This window comes from Protobothrops mucrosquamatus, unplaced genomic scaffold (genome assembly GCF_001527695.2).
Source record: "Protobothrops mucrosquamatus isolate PMUCROS unplaced genomic scaffold, P.Mucros_1.0 scaffold1816, whole genome shotgun sequence".
In the NCBI taxonomy this organism is placed as follows: domain Eukaryota; kingdom Metazoa; phylum Chordata; class Lepidosauria; order Squamata; family Viperidae; genus Protobothrops; species Protobothrops mucrosquamatus.
Window position 1 is genome coordinate 70,613 of NW_015387951.1, and position 10,000 is coordinate 80,612.

Consider the following 10,000-nt stretch of genomic DNA (forward strand, 5'->3'; position numbering starts at 1 on the left):
GGTGACCAAAACTGGATGCAGTATTCCAAGTGTGGCCTTACTAAGGCATTGTAAAGTGGTATTAATACTTCACGTGATCTTGATTCTATCCCTCTGTTAATGCAGCCCAGCACTGTGTTGGCTTTTTTGGCAGCTGCAGCACACTGCTGGCTCATATTTAAGTGATTGTCCACTAGGACTAGATTAAAAAGCAATCCAGGACATCAGTATGATGAAGCTATCAGTATTAGCTGTGCCATCATGTACATATTCTGTGAAGAATAAATTGACCCCCCTCTTCCCTGTGACACCCCTTTAAGTATTGGAAGGCTGTTATCGGGTCTCCCCTAAGCTTCCTGTTTGTTAGACTAAACCAGGGGTCTTCAAACTTGGCCCTTTTATGACTTGTGGACTTCAACTGCCAGAATTCGTCAGCCAGGCACGCTGGCTGAGGAATTCTGGCAGTTGAAGTCCACAAGTCATAAAAGTTTGAAGACCCCTGGACTAAACATACCGAGATCCCTTAGCTCAGGGGTGTCAAACTCACAACGTCATGTGAGGTGTCACGACGTATTGTGACTTTTTTGCCATTGCCGCCAATGGGGTGGGCGCGGTTTTGCTATGATGCATCCGGCCCGCGGGCCGGCAGTTTGACACCCCACCTTTAATTAATTGTTCTGTCAGGAAATGTCTCCTTAATTCTGGATTGGTTCTTTCCTTGATTAGTTTCCATCCATTGCTGTTCATTGTATACCATTTAGCCTCCAGATCCCTTATCATCTTTGCTGCTCTTCTCCGCACTCTTTCTAAGCTCTCAGCAACTTTTTTCTATTGTAGTGATCAGAACTGGACACAGTATTCCCAATGGGGTCCCGCTAGTGCTCTAAAGGGTGATAACATCACTTCCCATGATCCTGGGACTGTGTTAGCTGTTTGGTAGTGCGACACAGTGCTGACTCATACTTAGGTTAGAACAATTAATCAGTGGAACAACCTGCCTCCAGAAGTTGTGAATGCTCCAACACTGGAAGTTTTAAAGAAGAGACTGGACAGCCATTTGTCTGAAATGGTATAGGGTTTCAGGACAAGAAGCAACGATGGAAACTAATCAAGGAGAGAAGCAATCTAGAACTAAGGAGAAACTTCCTGACAGTTAGAACAATTAACCAGTGGAACAACCTGCTTCCAGAAGCAGTGAATGCTCCAACACTGGAAGTTTTTAAGAAGAGACTGGACAGCCAAATGGTATAGGGTTTCCTGCCTGAGCAGGGGTTGGATTAGATGACCTCCAAGGTCCCTTCCAACTTTATTATTATTATTATTATTATTATTATTATTATTATTATTATTATTATTATTATTATTATTATTATTATTATTATTATTATTATTATTATTATTATTATTATGGATCATCGCACAGTCAGCCAGATGTTCAGATTGGATTTGGCATTTTGTCTACCTATCGAGTCCTTACCCAGGACCTGGGATAGGCAGATGTGGATGTTTGATGGTATTACAGATATCGTCGCAGGATGGAAGCAGTTCCTAGTAAGGCCGCCTTTTGCAATTGACTAATAGCGAATTTGTCAATGCCAATGGTGTTCAAGTGGTGCTCCAGTTGTTTTGGGATTATTATTATTATTATTATTATTATTATTATTATTATTATTATTATTATTATTATTATCTACAAGGTCCCTTCGAAATCTATAATGATGATGTTGTTGTTGTTGATGATGATGATGTGGTAGTGGTGGTCTACCAGGATACCTAGATCCCTCTCCCAGGTGGTACGGTTGAGCCAAATACAGGCTATTTTATACCTGTGCATCTGGTTTTTCCTGCCTAAATTCAGGACCTTACTTCTCTCACCATTGAACTGCATCTTGTTAAATAGGGCTTAATCTATAGCAAGGGTGTCAAACTCGCAACATCACGTGACATGTCGCGATGTATCGCAACTTTTTTTCCATTGCCAGCAATGGGGTGGGCGAGGTTTCAGCATGACGCATCCGGCCCGCGGGCCGGCAGTTTGACACCCCTGATCTATAAGATATACAGTATGCTCAAGTCTGTCAATAGCCTTCTGAATATTGAGTCTCCTTCCGAATTGTAGCAATTCCTCCCAGCTTTGTGTCGCCCACAAATTTGACAAATGCCCTTCAAACCCCTCATCTCAATTATTTATGAAGATGTGGAGGAGCGCTGAGCCGAAATATCTTGCAAGAATCTTGCAAGTCTGGAGTACACACAGTACGAAATAAAAATCTAACACTGTCACTTTTACCAGCCCGAAGGTGAATCCTTCCTAAGTTTCTTTCTCTGACTGGTAAGCTGCCGTCTCTTGCCTGATCATTCCCTAGGCAGAATCTCTTCTCATCTCTCAAAGTCACTCCCACACACCATTACATTTCCCCCCCCCTAGGGATTATCGCCATGACAGGGTAGGAGTGCTCAGAAGCTTCAGGGACCCTGAGAGTGATGCCCATGGAGGATGAGGTCCTGGTGGGGTCACCTTTGTTAATAAGATCAGAGGTAGAGAGTGAACTGAGGGTAAACATCTGGACCCTTGAAGGCAGGTGGACTGCTGCAGAGAGTCCCTGAAGATCTTCACACTCCAGTTTGGAAGGAAGGAATGGCTTTCTGTGTCGTGATCAGATGAACTCTATGGATATGCCTGTAAATTTAGATGTGTTGGGGGACCAGGCAATGAGATTCCCAAGCTGGGAAAACCTGCTTTAGTTATTGAGAAAACTGAATTTTCATGGGATGAATTTTCATAGACAGAAGTCTCAAGGATGTCTGCTAACTGGGTTGAAAGAGGAACGCTCACTATGGCTGTATTTTAAGAAGGGTTGATACAACAGAATGTGAAAAGCAAGAATCACAATAGAAACTTGAAATTGTTTAAGCACACTGAATTGGGTGCTTTTAGGAATATGAAGTTAGGTCTCTTGCAATGGACCATTTCAAATTATTTGATTAAATAAGGTACAGTTCAGGCCACAAGATAATGTCAATGATTTCCAAAAGCCGTCGCTTTGTACTCAGCCAACAAACAACCGGATTATGTAAATCAGAATGAGTGGCTGTCCCATGGATGCCAAGCAAGCATATGCACTTACGACACAAGTCATTGAGAATTTCTATGGCAAAGAGCAATAAATCCTAAATGAAACATCTAGAAAAGATATAAAAGTTGAAGAAGCAGAGGAACTTGAAGTTGCAGAAAGATTTGAGCATAAATAATACTACAGGAGATTTATTACTAGAGTTTTGCCAAGATAATTCTGTGCACGTTGACAACATGAGCATTATTGGATGAATAACACAGGAATGACATTTACTATACAATTGGAGAAATAGAGAAAAGCAAGCAGGAGGCTTAACTAGTTACTAATACTCTCCATTCATTCATTCATTCATTCATTCATTCATTCATTCATTCATTCATTCATGCATTTAATAGGTTTCCCTGCTCAAGTGCATGACTCTGAGCAGCTAACAACACTTAAAAACAGAGTAAAAACAATATAGCAAAACTATAAATAACTTAAATAGCAGCTGGGAAGAGCAACCAACAGCAACAATTAATGATCATTCATAATTAATATAACCAAGAAATGGGCTTATCCGCATCATCTGGGCCTCTGTCTCAATGACAAAAGCAGGTCTTCATAGCCTTGTGAAATAATAATAATAATAATAATAATAATAATAATAATAATAATAATAATAATAATAATAGTAGTAGTAGTAGTAGTAGTAGTAGTAGTAGTAGTAGTAGTAGTAGTAGTAGTAGTAGTAGTAGTAGTAGTAGCAGGTTGTTCCACTGGTTAATTGTTCTAACTATCAGGAAGTTTCTCCTTAGTTCTAGATTGCTTCTCTCCTTGATCAGTTTCCATCCGTTGCTTCTTTTCCTGCCTTCAGGCGCTTTGGAGAATAGCTTGACTCCCTCTTCTTTGTGGCAGCCCCTGAGATATTGGAAGACTGCTATCATGTCCCCCCTCATCCTTCTCTTCATTAAACTAGACATACCCAATTCCAGCAGTGAAAGGTCAAAGGGTCAGTTGGAATCATAGAAGGCTGGAAGATGGGTGTCATGACAGAAAAGGCTCTCTTACTGTACAACACTCCCAATGGCAGGAACTAGCCTATGTCTGCTGGAGTGTGTGGTATGGATTAAATGTAAAAAGTAAACAGACTAGATATAACAGAATAACAGAGTTGGAAGAGACCTTGGAGATCTTCTAGTCCAACCAACTGCTCAAGCAGGAGACCCTATATCAGGGCTTTTCAACCTTTTCACCCATTGTACCACTTTTAGGATATGGCAACATCCGAGTACCACCAGTCGCCTAGCAAGGTGTCAAAAACTTGATGACCAAAAAAAAGAAGAAGGAAAAAAGTAATAAAAGTACAGGTAGTCCTCAACTTACAACAGTTCGCTTAATGACTGTTTGAAGTTACAATGGGACTGAAAAAAGTGCCCCCCAAGCCACAGCTGAGCAAGACACTCTTCCTCCTGTCTGAGGTTTTCATTGTTGTGAGCATTTCTGTTGAGGATTGGCAGCAGGGGTACGGTGTGGGGTGTTTGGTTTTTATTCCACCCGTCTGCTGGGTGGTTGCAGCAGGTTTTGGTCACTTCACATGACCCTGGGACACTGTGACCGTCATAAATATGAATCAGTTGCTAAGCATCTGAATGTAAATCACAAGACCCTGGAGATGCTGCAACATTCCAGCTGATCGGTGCTTCTTCTGGGCTCAGCAAAAGTGCCAGGATCAGCGCCGAGCTCCAGCTGGAGCCTGGCACTGATCCTGGCACTTCCGCTGAGCCCTGACAGCCCCGAAGAAGCACTGATCCTGGTGCTTCCGCTGAGCCTTGACAGCCCTGCAGCTCCAGCCATCTCTCGCTCAGGCTTGTGCGGTGCTGCCACCGGTTCAGCTCATTCCCCTCCCCCACTACCACTTTTCTAGGATGGTCGCATACCACCTGCCAGGTGCCAATGTACCACAGATGGTACCCGTACCACTGGTTGAAAAGCCTTGCCCTATATCATTTCAGACAAATGGTCGTCCAATCATTTTTTAAAAAAACCCAGTGATAGTGCACCCAGATCTTCTGAAGGCAAGCCGTTCCACTGATTAATTGTTCTCACTGTCAGGAAATTCCCCCTTAGTTCTAGTTTGATTCTCTCCTTGATTAGTTTCCATCCATTGCTTCTTGTCCTGCCTTCAGGTGTTTTGGAGAATAGGTTGATCCCCTCTTCTCTGTGGGCAGCCCCTTAGATATTGGAATACTGCTATCATGTCACCTCTAGTCCTTCTTTTTATTAAACTAAACATACCCAATTACCACAACCGTTCTCTCTATGTTTTAGGTACAGTATGTCAACAAGTGTTGACTTGGAGAACACAGATGATGGGACACTAAAGCCAATCACACAAGCTAAGTGTGTTCCTTAGCCTATGTCAAGGGTAGGCAACCTTGGCTCTTTTATGACTCGTGGACTTCAACTCCCAGAATTCCTGAGCCAGCATGGCTCAGCTTGGAAATCTCTCCCTTTCCCCTCAGCATGGCTGGCTCAGGAATTCTGGGAGTTGAAGTCCACGAGTCATAAAAGAGCCAAGGTTGCCTACCCCTGGCCTATGTCTTCAAAAAAGTGTGGCCCGTCAGTAGCTCTTTCATGGCTCCAAAACTTCGGCTAGAGTTGATGGGGCTGAAAATGCAACTTATTTCTTTGGGGTGCTCAAAGATACCAAACGGGTCCTTAAAATTTGGCTTTGTGGCATAAATAACTTGTGCTTTCCTCTCCAAATGGCTCTCGGCGCCATTTTCTTTTGGCGTGCAGCTCTCTGACAGAGTCTGGGTTGGCTCTCAATTCTGCAGAAGTGTGAGCAGAAAATAATCAGCAAGAAAATGATTTCTCTCCTCTGGGATATGGGGTGTGTGTGTGCGGGTGTATTTCCAAAGGGAATTGTAGTATAAGAACCTGGACCACCCCAGAAAATATCAAAGTCCCTGCCTCTAACTATCTCTTCCTGAAATGCTTCAATGTTTCAAAACATTTCGGTTGTGATACATCAATTCTCTCTTTTTTTGACACATGTTATCTTTAGCCTGCAAACTTCAGCAATAATTCATTGCTTGTTTCTCTATCTATCAGCACAAGTCCCTTTTTAGCCACAGACTTGAAACTATCCTTCATGAAACTCAATTGGCCACTTCCTGTAACTAACTTTTCCTTTACATCACCATCCCCCCCCCAATTTCTGAATTTCATTACTAAAGAGCTTTTATGCATCCTTAATTATGCTTTTAATCTCCTGTCCCACACATTCTTCATTTTCTCAGCAGCCAAAAAGCAGTCAAATGGTTACAAGGTTTGAACAAAGCTTGGGTAGCAAAATTGATACCAGCTCCTTTGTTCTTTTGTTCGTAATCAGAAGTGACTATAAGGGAGGCAAAGGTTGTGTGAATGTGACTTGTTCATGGTTCAGGAGGTGGGGGGGGAAAGAAACGAAAACATAGACTTGGCTCCAGGCCAGTCCTCCCACACCAGGCAGCTGATTTTAGAAGACTGAAAAAGGTGAATATGCCCTTATTTATTAATTACTTATTGCCCAGCATTGGGGAATTTTGGAAGTTGAAGCCCATATATTTTTAAAAATTGCTAAGTTTGAAAAACACCGTGTTAGGTTTTTACCAATGTGAGAGGTAAAATGTCGTGAGAATTTCCGCCAAAAGCTTTATTGATCCAGATCCAGGTACCTTCATGAGAATATTCTATAGAAAACATTTCACTGGTAGGTTAGAACAGTGGTTCTCAACCTGTGGGTCGGGACCCCATTTGGGGTCGATCGACCATTTCATGGGGGTCGCCAAGCAAGGCTGTCCGCCATTTTTTTTGTCTGCCATTTTTTTGTCCGCCATTTTTTCCCCCTTTTTCGGCGGGTGCCTTACCTCCCTTGGGCTGGGCCGGCTGGTGGTCAGCCTGCTCCGTCTCTGCCGCTTGCCAGCTACGCCTCGGCCGGCGCAGGGGGCGGAACCACGCATGCGCGGCACTCCCAGGCAGGGAAAGTCCTTGACTTACGACCGGTTTAGTCCTCGACTTACGACCGGTTTAGTCCTCGACTTACGACCGGTTTAGTCCTCGACTTACGACCGGTTGGGGTCGCGGCATTAAAAAGGTTGAGAACCACTGGGTTAGAAGAAGACGAGTTTGGTAAACTCGTATTTAATGGACTGCAAGGACTAAAGGCAGCATGTAGCGCTTTATTCTACTTTGATGCTGCTGCTAAGAGCAAAGGAGATAATAGAAACCAAGGTCATAAGGTATAGCAACATGTAATTGGACCACCTCACACACAGCCTACTGAATTCCTCCCATTGGGAGTCCTCCATCTGTGAATCAAACCAGGATCCAAAATTACTCAGCCAAACATTGAGTGATATTGTGTTCTAATGAAGGGCTTTTCAACCTTTTCACCCATTGTACCACTTTTAGGATATGGCAATATCCGAGTACCACCAGTCGCCTAGCAAGGTGTCAAAAACTTGATGACCAAAAAGAAGAAGAAGGAAAAAAGTGATAAAGTACAGGTAGTCCTCAACTTACAACAGTTCGCTTAATGACTGTTTGAAGTTACAATGGGACTGAAAAAAGTGCCCCCCAAGCCACAGCCGAGCAAGACACCTGCCTGCCCACCCGTTGGCGCTCTTCCTCCTGTACGAGGTTTTCATTGTTGTGAGCATTTCTGTTGAGGATTGGCAGCAGGGGTATGGTGGGGGGTGTTTGGTTTTTATTCCCCCCGTCTGCTGGGTGGTTGCAGCAGGTTTTGGTCACTTCACATGATCCTAGGACACTGTGACCGTCATAAATATGAATCAGTTGCTAAGCATCTGAATGTAAATCACAAGACCCTGGAGATGCTGCAACATTCCAGCTGATCAGCGCTTCTTCTGGGCTCAGCAAAAGTGCCAGGATCAGCGCCGAGCTCCAGCTGGAGCCTGGCACTGATCATGGCACTTCCGCTGAGCCCTGACAGCCCCGAAGAAGCGCTGATCCTGGCACTTCCGCTGAGCCCTGACAGCCCTGCAGCTCCAGCCATCTCTCGCTCAGGCTTGTGCGGTGCTGCCACCGGTTCAGCTCATTTCCCTCCCCCGCTACCACTTTTCTAGGATGGTCGCGTACCACCTGCCAGGTGCCAATGTACCACAGGTGGTACCCGTACCACTGGTTGAAAAGCCTTGTTCTAATGGTAGAATTATTTGGGGGCCACTTTCAGGGTGTGAGGGGAGGGGAAGGTAGTAAAATTTGCCTCACAGTGGTCTTTTGTTCTCATTCCCCCTTAATCCCACAAAACGGCCCCAAATGGGCCTGTGTCTTCAGGTGGCATCCTGCAGCCTTCTAAAGTGATGAGGCTAAAGCATGGGTCCTGAGCTCTTCAAATATTGCCCATCAAAAATCTTGATCTAAATATTAATCTGAACCCTAAAGTAAACCATGTCTTCAATTTCTGGCTTGTTACGAGAATAACGTACATGGACATCATGCTAAACAAGCTGTGGATGGAGCTTCCTTCACCATGTTTGCTATTCCTGCTGAGAGGAACAAGAGGGAGTCTCAGCGTCAACATATTATTTCAGTCCTAAAGGATGAAAAATTCTGGTTGATCATGAAACATAGTGTAGCCCGTTCTCTATTTAACCTTTAGCTATTGTAACTCCCTCAACAGACAAAGCTGCCTACAACTCCAATCCTGGGTACATTCCTTTTAGGAGTAAACTACATTAGTCAAAGTGATACTACTTTTGATTTACACAAGAACCACTGGCAATAAATTACTCTAAAGATAACTATGCTTTACATTTCTGTCCTGGTACCTTCTATAATAAAATAAATAAAAAGTGGCTATCAATGACAAAAACAGATCATGCTACCTCCGAGGTGTATGTATTCACTGGGTACATAAATTAGACAGGCATTTCATCCTCCTTTGTTGAAACTAATGAACTTTAAAACCCAGTATCCAAGATATTGATCCAGAGTAAGCTTAGTGTATTTAATAATATGAGGTCCTTCCACTTAAGTATCCAGTGTTGCATATCCAGTTGAAAATCTATAGATTTTCACGGTTACTCACTCAGGTAGTCCTCAACTTACAACCACAATGGAGCCCAAAATTTCTGTTGTTTAATGAGACGTTTGTTAAATGAATTTTGCCCCAATTTATGACCTTTCTTGCTACAGTTGTTAAGTGAATCACTGTAATTGTTGAGTTAGTAACATAGTTGTTAAGTGAATTTTGCTTCCCCATTGACTTTGCTGGTCAGAACGTCATAAAAGGGGATCACATGACTCCAGGACACAGCAAATGTCATAAATATGAACCAGTTCTCTCTCTCTCTCTCTCTCTCTCTCTCTCTCTCTCTCTCTCTCTCTCTCTCTCTCTCTCTCTCTGTGTGTGTGTGTGTGTGTGTGTGTGTGTATCTAAAAGGAGGTCTTAGGTCAGTTCCCAAATACAAATACAAATACAAATATAAATACAAATACAAATACACACATCTGGTAGGCCTACCAGAGCTGCTGATTATGGATTAACCTGGTTTAATGGATTGCTTGATTATTGGATTAATCTGGATCCCTCTGGACACTGGATTAAGTTAGGAAATACAGCTCCTGCATAGGATATTCCTTCAAGGCATGTTTTCTTTTAACTAAACATGGTTAGGGGAAAAGCCAGATTATACCTCTGGGCTACCGGTTCTCTCTTCCTTCTATACTAAATACAAAACTTAACATGATCCCAAAATGACTGCTGAAGGGAGGAAATTGGTTAACTTTAGAAATTTCTCCCCTTTTTGATCCACATTATTCTTTCATGATAAATGGAGGAAATTGTTCTGTTCATCCATGAATGTTACATTACATAGATTTTCATCAAGTCATATAAGACTGTTTACACTGCTTATTTTTAAAGTAAAATTAGGTGCTCGGAAAGATTTTAAGTG